The sequence below is a fragment of the Desmodus rotundus genome, unplaced genomic scaffold (genome assembly GCF_022682495.2).
Source record: "Desmodus rotundus isolate HL8 unplaced genomic scaffold, HLdesRot8A.1 manual_scaffold_15, whole genome shotgun sequence".
Taxonomy (NCBI): Eukaryota; Metazoa; Chordata; class Mammalia; order Chiroptera; family Phyllostomidae; genus Desmodus; species Desmodus rotundus.
Window position 1 is genome coordinate 1,284,931 of NW_026527203.1, and position 12,706 is coordinate 1,297,636.

Sequence of the window (12,706 nt, forward strand, 5' to 3'; positions counted from 1 at the left end):
CCTTGGATACTGCATTCTAGAATGCGGTGTGTCGGGATCTAGAATCTTGTGGTGCGGGTTCTGAGCACAATGGCCTCCTGAGATAAGCGGTTTCCTAGGATACGGTTTCCAAGGATACGGTTGCCTTGGTTACTGCATTCTAGAATGCGGTGTGTCGGGATCTAGAATCTTGTGGTGCGGGTTCTGAGCACAATGGCCTCCTGAGATAAGCGGTTTCCTAGATAGGGTTTCCAAGGATACGGTTGCCTTGGTTACTGCATTCTAGAATGCGGTGTGTCGGGATCTAGAATCTTGTGGTGCTGGTTCTGAGCACAATGGCCTCCTGAGATAAGCGGTTTCCTAGGATACGGTTTCCAAGGATACGGTTGCCTTGGTTACTGCATTCTAGAATGCGGTGAGTCAGGATCTAGAACCTTGTGGTGTGGGTTCTGAGCACAATGGCCTCCAGAGTAAGCCGTTTCCTAGGATACGGTTTCCAAGGATACGGTTGCCTTGGTTACTGCATTCTAGAATGCGGTGTGTCAGGATGTAGAATCTTGTGGTGCTGGTTCTGAGCACAATGGCCTCCTGAGATAAGCGGTTTCCTAGGATACGGTTTCCAAGGATACGGTTGCCTTGGTTACTGCATTCTAGAATGCGGTGTGTCGGGATCTAGAATCTTGTGGTGCGGGTTCTGAGCACAATGGCCTCCTGAGATAAGCGGTTTCCTAGGATACGGTTTCCAAGGATACGGTTGCCTTGTTTACTACATTCTAGAATGCGGTGTGTCGGGATCTAGAATCTTGTGGTGCGGGTTCTGAGCACAATGGCCTCCTGAGATAAGCGGTTTCCTAGGATACGGTTTCCAAGCATACGGTTGCCTTGGTTACTGCATTCTAGAATGCGGTGTGTCGGGATCTAGAATCTTGTGGTGCGGGTTCTGAGCACAATGGCCCCCTGAGATAAGCGGTTTCCTAGGATACGGTTTCCAAGGATACGGTTGCCTTGGTTACTGCATTCTAGAATGCGGTGTGTCAGGATCTAGAATCTTGTGGTGCGGGTTCTGTGCACAATGGCCTCCTGAGATAAGCGGTTTCCTAGGATACGGTTTCCAAGGATACGGTTGCCTTGGTTACTGCATTCTAGAATGCGGTGTGTCGGGATCTAGAATCTTGTGGTGCGGGTTCTGAGCACAATGGCCTCCTGAGATAAGCGGTTTCCTAGGATACGGTTTCCAAGGATACGGTTGCCTTGGTTACTGCATTCTAGAATGCGGTGTGTCGGGATCTAGAATCTTGTGGTGCGGGTTCTGAGCACAATGGCCTCCTGAGATAAGCTGTTTCCTAGGATACGGTTTCCAAGGATACGGTTGCCTTGGTTACTGCATTCTAGAATGCGGTGTGTCAGGATCTACAATCTTATGGTCCTGGTTCTGAGCACAATGGCCGCCTGAGATAAGCGGTTTCCTAGGATACGGTTTCCAAGGATACGGTTGCCTTGGTTACTGCATTCTAGAATGCGGTGTGTCGGGATCTAGAATCTTGTGGTGCGGGTTCTGAGCACAATGGCCTCCTGAGATAAGCGGTTTCCTAGGATACGGTTTCCAAGGATACGGTTGCCTTGGTTACTGCATTCTAGAATGCGGTGTGTCGGGATCTAGAATCTTGTGGTGCTGGTTCTGAGCACAATGGCCTCCTGAGATAAGCGGTTTCCTAGGATACGGTTTCCAAGGATACGGTTGCCTTGGTTACTGCATTCTAGAATGCGGTGTGTCGGGATCTAGAATCTTGTGGTGCGGGTTCTGAGCACAATGGCCTCCTGAGATAAGCGGTTTCCTAGGATACGGTTTCCAAGGATACGGTTGCCTTGGATACTGCATTCTAGAATGCGGTGTGTCGGGATCTATAATCTTGTGGTGCGGGTTCTGAGCACAATGGCCTCCTGAGATAAGCGGTTTCCTAGGATAAGGTTTCCAAGGATACGGTTGCCTTGGATACTGCATTCTAGAATGCGGTGTGTCAGGATCTAGAATCTTGTGGTGCGGGTTCTGTGCACAATGGCCTCCTGAGATAAGCGGTTTTCTAGGATACGGTTTCCAAGGATACGGTTGCCTTGGTTACTGCATTCTAGAATGCGGTGTGTCGGGATCTAGAATCTTGTGGTGCGGGTTCTGAGCACAATGGCCTCCTGAGATAAGCGGTTTCCTAGGATACGGTTTCCAAGGATACGGTTGCCTTGGTTACTGCATTCTAGAATGCGGTGTGTCGGGATCTAGAATCTTGTGGTGCGGGTTCTGAGCACAATGGCCTCCTGAGATAAGCGGTTTCCTAGGATACGGTTTCCAAGGATACGGTTGCCTTGGTTACTGCATTCTAGAATGCGGTGTGTCAGGATCTACAATCTTATGGTGCTGGTTCTGAGCACAATGGCCGCCTGAGATAAGCGGTTTCCTAGGATACGGTTTCCAAGGATACGGTTGCCTTGGTTACTGCATTCTAGAATGCGGTGTGTCGGGATCTAGAATCTTGTGGTGCGGGTTCTGAGCACAACGGCCTCCTGAGATAAGCGGTTTCCTAGGATACGGTTTCCAAGGATACGGTTGCCTTGGTTACTGCATTCTAGAATGCGGTGTGTCAGGATCTACAATCTTGTGGTGTTGGTTCTGAGCACAATGGCCTCCTGAGATAAGCGGTTTCCTAGGATACGGTTTCCAAGGATACGGTTGCCTTGGTTACTGCATTCTAGAATGCGGTGTGTCGGGATCTAGAATCTTGTGGTGCGGGTTCTGAGCACAATGGCCTCCTGAGATAAGCGGTTTCCTAGGATAAGGTTTCCAAGGATACGGTTGCCTTGGATACGGCATTCTAGAATGCGGTGTGTCGGGATCTAGAATCTTGTGGTGCGGGTTCTGAGCACAATGGCCTCCTGAGATAAGCGGTTTCCAAGGATACGGTTTCCAAGGATACGGTTGCCTTGGTTACTGCATTCTAGAATGCGGTGTGTGGGGATCTAGAATCTTGTGGTGCGGGTTCTGAGCACAACGGCATCCTGAGATAAGCGGTTTCCTAGGATACGGTTTCCAAGGATACGGTTTCCTTGGTTACTGCATTCTAGAATGCGGTGTGTCGGGATCTAGAATCTTGTGGTGCTGGTTCTGAGCACAACGGCCTCCTGAGATAAGCGGTTTTCTAGGATACGGTTTCCAAGGATACGGTTGCCTTGGTTACTGCATTCTAGAATGCGGTGTGTCGGGGTCTAGAATCTTGTGGTGCGGCTTCTGAGCACAATGGCCTCCTGAGATAAGCGGTTTCCTAGGATACGGTTTCCAAGGATACGGTTGCCTTGGTTACTGCATTCTAGAATGCGGTGTGTCGGGATCTAGAATCTTGTGGTGCGGGTTCTGAGCACAATGGCCTCCTGAGATAAGCGGTTTCCTAGGATACGGTTTCCAAGGATACGGTTGCCTTGGATACTGCATTCTAGAATGACGTGTGTCAGGATCCTGAATCTTGTGGTGCGGGTTCTGAGCACAGTGGCCTCCTGAGATAAGCGGTTTCCTAGGATACCGTTTCCAAGGATACGGTTGCCTTAGATACTGCATTCTAGAATGCGGTGTGTCAGGATCTAGAATCTTGTGGTGCCGGTTCTGAGCACAATAGCCTCCAGAGTAAGCCGTTGCCTAGGATACGGATTCCAAGGATACGGTTGCCTTGGTTACTGCATTCTAGAATGCGGTGTGTCGGGATCTAGAATCTTGTGGTTCGCGTTCTGAGCACAATGGCCTCCTGAGATAAGCGGTTTCCTAGTATACGGTTTCCAATGATACGGTTGCCTTGGATACTGCTTTCTAGAATGCGGTGTGTCGGGATCTAGAATCTTGTGGTGCGGGTTCTGAGCACAATGGCCTCCTGAGATAAGCGGTTTCCTAGGATAAGGTTTCCAAGGATACGGTTTCCTTGGTTACTGCATTCTAGAATGCGGTGTGTCGGGATCTAGAATCTTGTGGTGCTGGTTCTGAGCACAACGGCCTCCTGAGATAAGCGGTTTTCTAGGATACGGTTTCCAAGGATACGGTTGCCTTGGTTACTGCATTCTAGAATGCGGTGTGTCGGGATCTAGAATCTTGTGGTGCGGGTTCTGAGCACAATGGCCTCCTGAGATAAGCGGTTTCCTAGGATACGGTTTCCAAGGATACGGTTGCCTTGGTTACTGCATTCTAGAATGCGGTGTGTCGGGATCTAGAATCTTGTGGTGCGGGTTCTGAGCACAATGGCCTCCTGAGATAAGCGGTTTCCTAGGATACGGTTTCCAAGGATACGGTTGCCTTGGTTACTGCATTCTAGAATGCGGTGTGTCAGGATCTACAATCTTATGGTGCTGGTTCTGAGCACAATGGCCGCCTGAGATAAGCGGTTTCCTAGGATACGGTTTCCAAGGATACGGTTGCCTTGGTTACTGCATTCTAGAATGCGGTGTGTCGGGATCTAGAATCTTGTGGTGCGGGTTCTGAGCACAACGGCCTCCTGAGATAAGCGGTTTCCTAGGATACGGTTTCCAAGGATACGGTTGCCTTGGTTACTGCATTCTAGAATGCGGTGTGTCAGGATCTACAATCTTGTGGTGTTGGTTCTGAGCACAATGGCCTCCTGAGATAAGCGGTTTCCTAGGATACGGTTTCCAAGGATACGGTTGCCTTGGTTACTGCATTCTAGAATGCGGTGTGTCGGGATCTAGAATCTTGTGGTGCGGGTTCTGAGCACAATGGCCTCCTGAGATAAGCGGTTTCCTAGGATAAGGTTTCCAAGGATACGGTTGCCTTGGATACGGCATTCTAGAATGCGGTGTGTCGGGATCTAGAATCTTGTGGTGCGGGTTCTGAGCACAATGGCCTCCTGAGATAAGCGGTTTCCAAGGATACGGTTTCCAAGGATACGGTTGCCTTGGTTACTGCATTCTAGAATGCGGTGTGTGGGGATCTAGAATCTTGTGGTGCGGGTTCTGAGCACAACGGCATCCTGAGATAAGCGGTTTCCTAGGATACGGTTTCCAAGGATACGGTTTCCTTGGTTACTGCATTCTAGAATGCGGTGTGTCGGGATCTAGAATCTTGTGGTGCTGGTTCTGAGCACAACGGCCTCCTGAGATAAGCGGTTTTCTAGGATACGGTTTCCAAGGATACGGTTGCCTTGGTTACTGCATTCTAGAATGCGGTGTGTCGGGGTCTAGAATCTTGTGGTGCGGCTTCTGAGCACAATGGCCTCCTGAGATAAGCGGTTTCCTAGGATACGGTTTCCAAGGATACGGTTGCCTTGGTTACTGCATTCTAGAATGCGGTGTGTCGGGATCTAGAATCTTGTGGTGCGGGTTCTGAGCACAATGGCCTCCTGAGATAAGCGGTTTCCTAGGATACGGTTTCCAAGGATACGGTTGCCTTGGATACTGCATTCTAGAATGACGTGTGTCAGGATCCTGAATCTTGTGGTGCGGGTTCTGAGCACAGTGGCCTCCTGAGATAAGCGGTTTCCTAGGATACCGTTTCCAAGGATACGGTTGCCTTAGATACTGCATTCTAGAATGCGGTGTGTCAGGATCTAGAATCTTGTGGTGCCGGTTCTGAGCACAATAGCCTCCAGAGTAAGCCGTTGCCTAGGATACGGATTCCAAGGATACGGTTGCCTTGGTTACTGCATTCTAGAATGCGGTGTGTCGGGATCTAGAATCTTGTGGTTCGCGTTCTGAGCACAATGGCCTCCTGAGATAAGCGGTTTCCTAGTATACGGTTTCCAATGATACGGTTGCCTTGGATACTGCTTTCTAGAATGCGGTGTGTCGGGATCTAGAATCTTGTGGTGCGGGTTCTGAGCACAATGGCCTCCTGAGATAAGCGGTTTCCTAGGATAAGGTTTCCAAGGATACGGTTGCCTTGGTTACTGCATTCTAGAATGCGGTGTGTCGGGATCTAGAATCTTGTGGTGCGGGTTCTGAGCACAATGGCCTCCTGAGATAAGCGGTTTCCTAGGATACGGTTTCCAAGGATACGGTTGCCTTGGTTACTGCATTCTAGAATGCGGTGTGTCGGGATCTAGAATCTTGTGGTGCGGGTTCTGAGCACAACGGCCTCCTGAGATAAGCGGTTTCCTAGGATACGGTTTCCAAGGATACGGTTGCCTTGGTTACTGCATTCTAGAATGCGGTGTGTCGGGATCTAGAATCTTGTGGTGCTGGTTCTGAGCACAACGGCCTCCTGAGATAAGCGGTTTCCTAGGATAAGGTTTCCAAGGATACGGTTGCCTTGGTTACTGCATTCTAGAATGCGGTGTGTCGGGATCTAGAATCTTGTGGTGCGGCTTCTGAGCACAATGGCCTCCTGAGATAAGCGGTTTCCTAGGATACGGTTTCCAAGGATACGGTTGCCTTGGTTACTGCATTCTAGAATGCGGTGTGTCGGGATCTAGAATCTTGTGGTGCGGGTTCTGAGCACAATGGCCTCCTGAGATAAGCGGTTTCCTAGGATACGGTTTCCAAGGATACGGTTGCCTTGGATACTGCATTCTAGAATGACGTGTGTTAGGATCCTGAATCTTGTGGTGCGGGTTCTGAGCACAATGGCCTCCTGAGATAAGCGGTTTCCTAGGATAAGGTTTACAAGGATACGGTTGCCTTGGTTACTGCATTCCAGAATGCGGTGTGTCAGGATCTAGTATCTTGTGGTGCGGGTTCTGAGCACAATAGCCTCCAGAGTAAGCCGTTTCCTAGGATACGGTTTCCAAGGATACGGTTGCCTTGGTTACTGCATTCTAGAATGCGTTTTGTCAGGATCTAGAATCTTGTGGTGCGGGTTCTGAGCACAACAGCCTCCTGAGATAAGCGGTTTCCTAGGATACGGTTTCCAAGGATACGGTTGCCTTGGTTACTGCATTCTAGAATGCGGTGTGTCGGGATCTAGAATCTTGTGGTGCGGGTTCTGAGCACAATGGCCTCCTGAGATAAGCGGTTTCCTAGATAGGGTTTCCAAGGATACGGTTGCCTTGGTTACTGCATTCTAGAATGCGGTGTGTCGGGATCTAGAATCTTGTGGTGCTGGTTCTGAGCACAATGGCCTCCTGAGATAAGCGGTTTCCTAGGATACGGTTTCCAAGGATACGGTTGCCTTGGTTACTGCATTCTAGAATGCGGTGAGTCAGGATCTAGAACCTTGTGGTGTGGGTTCTGAGCACAATGGCCTCCAGAGATAAGCGGTTTCCTAGGATACGGTTTCCAAGGATACGGTTGCCGTGGTTACTGCATTCTAGAATGCGGTGTGTCTGGATCTAGAATCTTGTGGTGCGGGTTCTGAGCACAATGGCCTCCTGAGATAAGCGGTTTCCTAGGATACGGTTTCCAAGCATACAGTTGCCTTGGTTACTGCATTCTAGAATGCGGTGTGTCGGGATCTAGAATCTTGTGGTGCTGGTTCTGAGCACAATGGCCTCCTGAGATAAGCGGTTTCCTAGGATACGGTTTCCAAGGATACGGTTGCCTTGGTTACTGCATTCTAGAATGCGGTGTGTCGGGATCTTGAATCTTGTGGTGCGGGTTCTGAGCACAATGGCCTCCTGAGATAAGCGGTTTCCTAGGATACGGTTTCCAAGGATACGGTTGCCTTGGTTACTGCATTCTAGAATGCGGTGTGTCGGGATCTAGAATCTTGTGGTGCGGGTTCTGAGCACAATGGCCTCCTGAGATAAGCGGTTTCCTAGATAGGGTTTCCAAGGATACGGTTGCCTTGGTTACTGCATTCTAGAATGCGGTGTGTCTGGATCTAGAATCTTGTGGTGCGGGTTCTGAGCACAATGGCCTCCTGAGATAATCGGTTTCCTAGGATACGGTTTCCAAGGATACGGTTGCCTTGCTTACTGCATTCTAGAATGCGGTGAGTCAGGATCTAGAACCTTGTGGTGTGGGTTCTGAGCACAATGGCCTCCAGAGTAAGCCGTTTCCTAGGATACGGTTTCCAAGGATACGGTTGCCTTGGTTACTGCATTCTAGAATGCGGTGTGTCAGGATGTAGAATCTTGTGGTGCTGGTTCTGAGCACAATGGCCTCCAGAGATAAGCGGTTTCCTAGGATACGGTTTCCAAGGATACGGTTGCCGTGGTTACTGCATTCTAGAATGCGGTGTGTCGGGATCTAGAATCTTGTGGTGCTGGTTCTGAGCACAATGGCCTCCAGAGATAAGCGGTTTCCTAGGATACGGTTTCCAAGGATACGGTTGCCGTGGTTACTGCATTCTAGAATGCGGTGTGTCTGGATCTAGAATCTTGTGGTGCGGGTTCTGAGCACAATGGCCTCCTGAGATAAGCGGTTTCCTAGGATACGGTTTCCAAGGATACGGTTGCCTTGTTTACTGCATTCTAGAATGCGGTGTGTCGGGATCTAGAATCTTGTGGTGCGGGTTCTGAGCACAATGGCCTCCTGAGATAAGCGGTTTCCTAGGATACGGTTTCCAAGCATACAGTTGCCTTGGTTACTGCATTCTAGAATGCGGTGTGTCGGGATCTAGAATCTTGTGGTGCTGGTTCTGAGCACAATGGCCTCCTGAGATAAGCGGTTTCCTAGGATACGGTTTCCAAGGATACGGTTGCCTTGGTTACTGCATTCTAGAATGCGGTGTGTCGGGATCTTGAATCTTGTGGTGCGGGTTCTGAGCACAATGGCCTCCTGAGATAAGCGGTTTCCTAGGATACGGTTTCCAAGGATACGGTTGCCTTGGTTACTGCATTCTAGAATGCGGTGTGTCAGGATCTAGAATCTTGTGGTGCGGGTTCTGTGCACAATGGCCTCCTGAGATAAGCGGTTTCCTAGGATACGGTTTCCAAGGATACGGTTGCCTTGGTTACTGCATTCTAGAATGCGGTGTGTCGGGATCTAGAATCTTGTGGTGCGGGTTCTGAGCACAATGGCCTCCTGAGATAAGCGGTTTCCTAGGATACGGTTTCCAAGGATACGGTTGCCTTGGTTACTGCATTCTAGAATGCGGTGTGTCAGGATCTACAATCTTGTGGTGTTGGTTCTGAGCACAATGGCCTCCTGAGATAAGCGGTTTCCTAGGATACGGTTTCCAAGGATACGGTTGCCTTGGTTACTGCATTCTAGAATGCGGTGTGTCGGGATCTAGAATCTTGTGGTGCTGGTTCTGAGCACAATGGCCTCCTGAGATAAGCGGTTTCCTAGGATACGGTTTCCAAGGATACGGTTGCCTTGGTTACTGCATTCTAGAATGCGGTGTGTCGGGATCTAGAATCTTGTGGTGCGGGGTCTGAGCACAATGGCCTCCTGAGATAAGCGGTTTCCTAGGATATGGTTTCCAAGGATACGGTTGCCTTGGTTACTGCATTCTAGAATGCAGTGTGTCGGGATCTAGAATCTTGTGGTGCTGGTTCGGAGCACTATGGCCTCCTGAGATAAGCGGTTTCCTAGGATACGGTTTCCAAGGATACGTTTGCCTTGGTTACTGCATTCTAGAATGCGGTGTGTCGGGATCTAGAATCTTGTGGTGCGGGTTCGGAGCACAATGGCCTCCTGAGATAAGCGGTTTCCTAGGATACGGTTTCCAAGGATACGGTTGCCTTGGTTACTGCATTCTAGAATGCGGTGTGTCGGGATCTAGAATCTTGTGGTGCGGGTTCTGAGCACAATGGCCTCCTGAGATAAGCGGTTTCCTAGGATACGGTTTCCAAGGATACGGTTGCCTTGGTTACTGCATTCTAGAATGCGGTGTGTCGGGATCTAGAATCTTGTGGTGCTGGTTCTGAGCACAATGGCCTCCTGAGATAAGCGGTTTCCTAGGATACGGTTTCCAAGGATACGGTTGCCTTGGTTACTGCATTCTAGAATGCGGTGTGTCGGGATCTAGAATCTTGTGGTGCGGGTTCTGAGCACAATGGCCTCCTGAGATAAGCGGTTTCCTAGGATACGGTTTCCAAGGATACGGTTGCCTTGGATACTGCATTCTAGAATGCGGTGTGTCGGGATCTAGAATCTTGTGGTTCGCGTTCTGAGCACAATGGCCTCCTGAGATAAGCGGTTTCCTAGTATACGGTTTCCAAGGATACGGTTGCCTTGGATACTGCATTCTAGAATGCGGTGTGTCGGGATCTAGAATCTTGTGGTGCGGGTTCTGAGCACAATGGCCTCCTGAGATAAGCGGTTTCCTAGGATAAGGTTTCCAAGGATACGGTTGCCTTGGATACGGCATTCTAGAATGCGGTGTGTCGGGATCTAGAATCTTGTGGTGCGGGTTCTGAGCACAATGGCCTCCTGAGATAAGCGGTTTCCAAGGATACGGTTTCCAAGGATACGGTTGCCTTGGTTACTGCATTCTAGAATGCGGTGTGTCGGGATCTAGAATCTTGTGGTGCGGGTTCTGAGCACAACGGCCTCCTGAGATAAGCGGTTTCCTAGGATACGGTTTCCAAGGATACGGTTGCCTTGGTTACTGCATTCTAGAATGCGGTGTGTCGGGATCTAGAATCTTGTGGTGCTGGTTCTGAGCACAACGGCCTCCTGAGATAAGCGGTTTCCTAGGATACGGTTTCCAAGGATACGGTTGCCTTGGATACTGCATTCTAGAATGACGTGTGTCAGGATCCTGAATCTTGTGGTGCGGGTTCTGAGCACAGTGGCCTCCTGAGATAAGCGGTTTCCTAGGATAAGGTTTCCAAGGATACGGTTGCCTTGGTTACTGCATTCCAGAATGCGGTGTGTCAGGATCTAGAATCTTGTGGTGCGGGTTCTGAGCAAAATGGCCTCCTGAGATAACCGGTTTCCTAGGATACCGTTTCCAAGGATACGGTTGCCTTAGATACTGCATTCTAGAATGCGGTGTGTCAGGATCTAGAATCTTGTGGTGCCGGTTCTGAGCACAATAGCCTCCAGAGTAAGCCGTTGCCTAGGATACGGTTTCCAAGGATACGGTTGCCTTGGTTACTGCATTCTAGAATGCGGTTTGTCAGGATCTAGAATCTTGTGGTGCGGGTTCTGAGCACAACGGCCTCCTGAGATAAGCGGTTTCCTAGGATAAGGTTTCCAAGGATACGGTTGCCTTGGTTACTGCATTCTAGAATGCGGTGTGTCAGGATCTAGAATCTTGTGGTGCGGGTTCTGAGCACAATGTCCTCCTGAGATAAGCAGTTTCCTAGGATACGGTGTCCAAGGATACGGTTGCCTTGGATACTGCATTCTAGAATGCGGTGTGTCAGGATCTAGAATCTTGTGGTTCGCGTTCTGAGCACAATGGCCTCCAGAGATAAGCGGTTTCCTAGGATACGGTTTCCAAGGATACGGTTGCCTTGGATACTGCATTCTAGAATGCGGTGTGTCAGGATCTAGAATCTTGTGGTGCGGGTTCTGAGCACAATGGCCTCCTGAGATAAGCGGTTTCCTAGGATACGGTTTCCAAGGATACGGTTGCCTTGGATACTGCATTCTAGAATGACGTGTGTCAGGATCCTGAATCTTGTGGTGCGGGTTCTGAGCACAGTGGCCTCCTGAGATAAGCGGTTTCCTAGGATAAGGTTTCCAAGGATACGGTTGCCTTGGTTACTGCATTCCAGAATGCGGTGTGTCAGGATCTAGAATCTTGTGGTGCGGGTTCTGAGCAAAATGGCCTCCTGAGATAACCGGTTTCCTAGGATACCGTTTCCAAGGATACGGTTGCCTTAGATACTGCATTCTAGAATGCGGTGTGTCAGGATCTAGAATCTTGTGGTGCCGGTTCTGAGCACAATAGCCTCCAGAGTAAGCCGTTGCCTAGGATACGGTTTCCAAGGATACGGTTGCCTTGGTTACTGCATTCTAGAATGCGGTTTGTCAGGATCTAGAATCTTGTGGTGCGGGTTCTGAGCACAACGGCCTCCTGAGATAAGCGGTTTCCTAGGATAAGGTTTCCAAGGATACGGTTGCCTTGGTTACTGCATTCTAGAATGCGGTGTGTCGGGATCTAGAATCTTGTGGTGCTGGTTCTGAGCACAATGGCCTCCTGAGATAAGCGGTTTCCTAGGATACGGTTTCCAAGGATACGTTTGCCTTGGTTACTGCATTCTAGAATGCGGTGTGTCGGGATCTAGAATCTTGTGGTGCGGGTTCTGAGCACAATGGCCTCCTGAGATAAGCGGTTTCCTAGGATACGGTTTCCAAGGATACGGTTGCCTTGGTTACTGCATTCTAGAATGCGGTGTGTCGGGATCTAGAATCTTGTGGTGCGGGTTCTGAGCACAATGGCCTCCTGAGATAAGCGGTTTCCTAGGATACGGTTTCCAAGGATACGGTTGCCTTGGTTACTGCATTCTAGAATGCGGTGTGTCGGGATCTAGAATCTTGTGGTGCTGGTTCTGAGCACAATGGCCTCCTGAGATAAGCGGTTTCCTAGGATACGGTTTCCAAGGATACGGTTGCCTTGGTTACTGCATTCTAGAATGCGGTGTGTCGGGATCTAGAATCTTGTGGTGCGGGTTCTGAGCACAATGGCCTCCGGAGATAAGCGGTTTCCTAGGATACGGTTTCCAAGGATACGGTTGCCTTGGATACGGCATTCTAGAATGCGGTGTGTCGGGATCTAGAATCTTGTGGTTCGCGTTCTGAGCACAATGGCCTCCTGAGATAAGCGGTTTCCTAGTATACGGTTTCCAAGGATACGGTTGCCTTGGATACTGCATTCTAGAATGCGGTGTGTCGGGATCTAGAATCT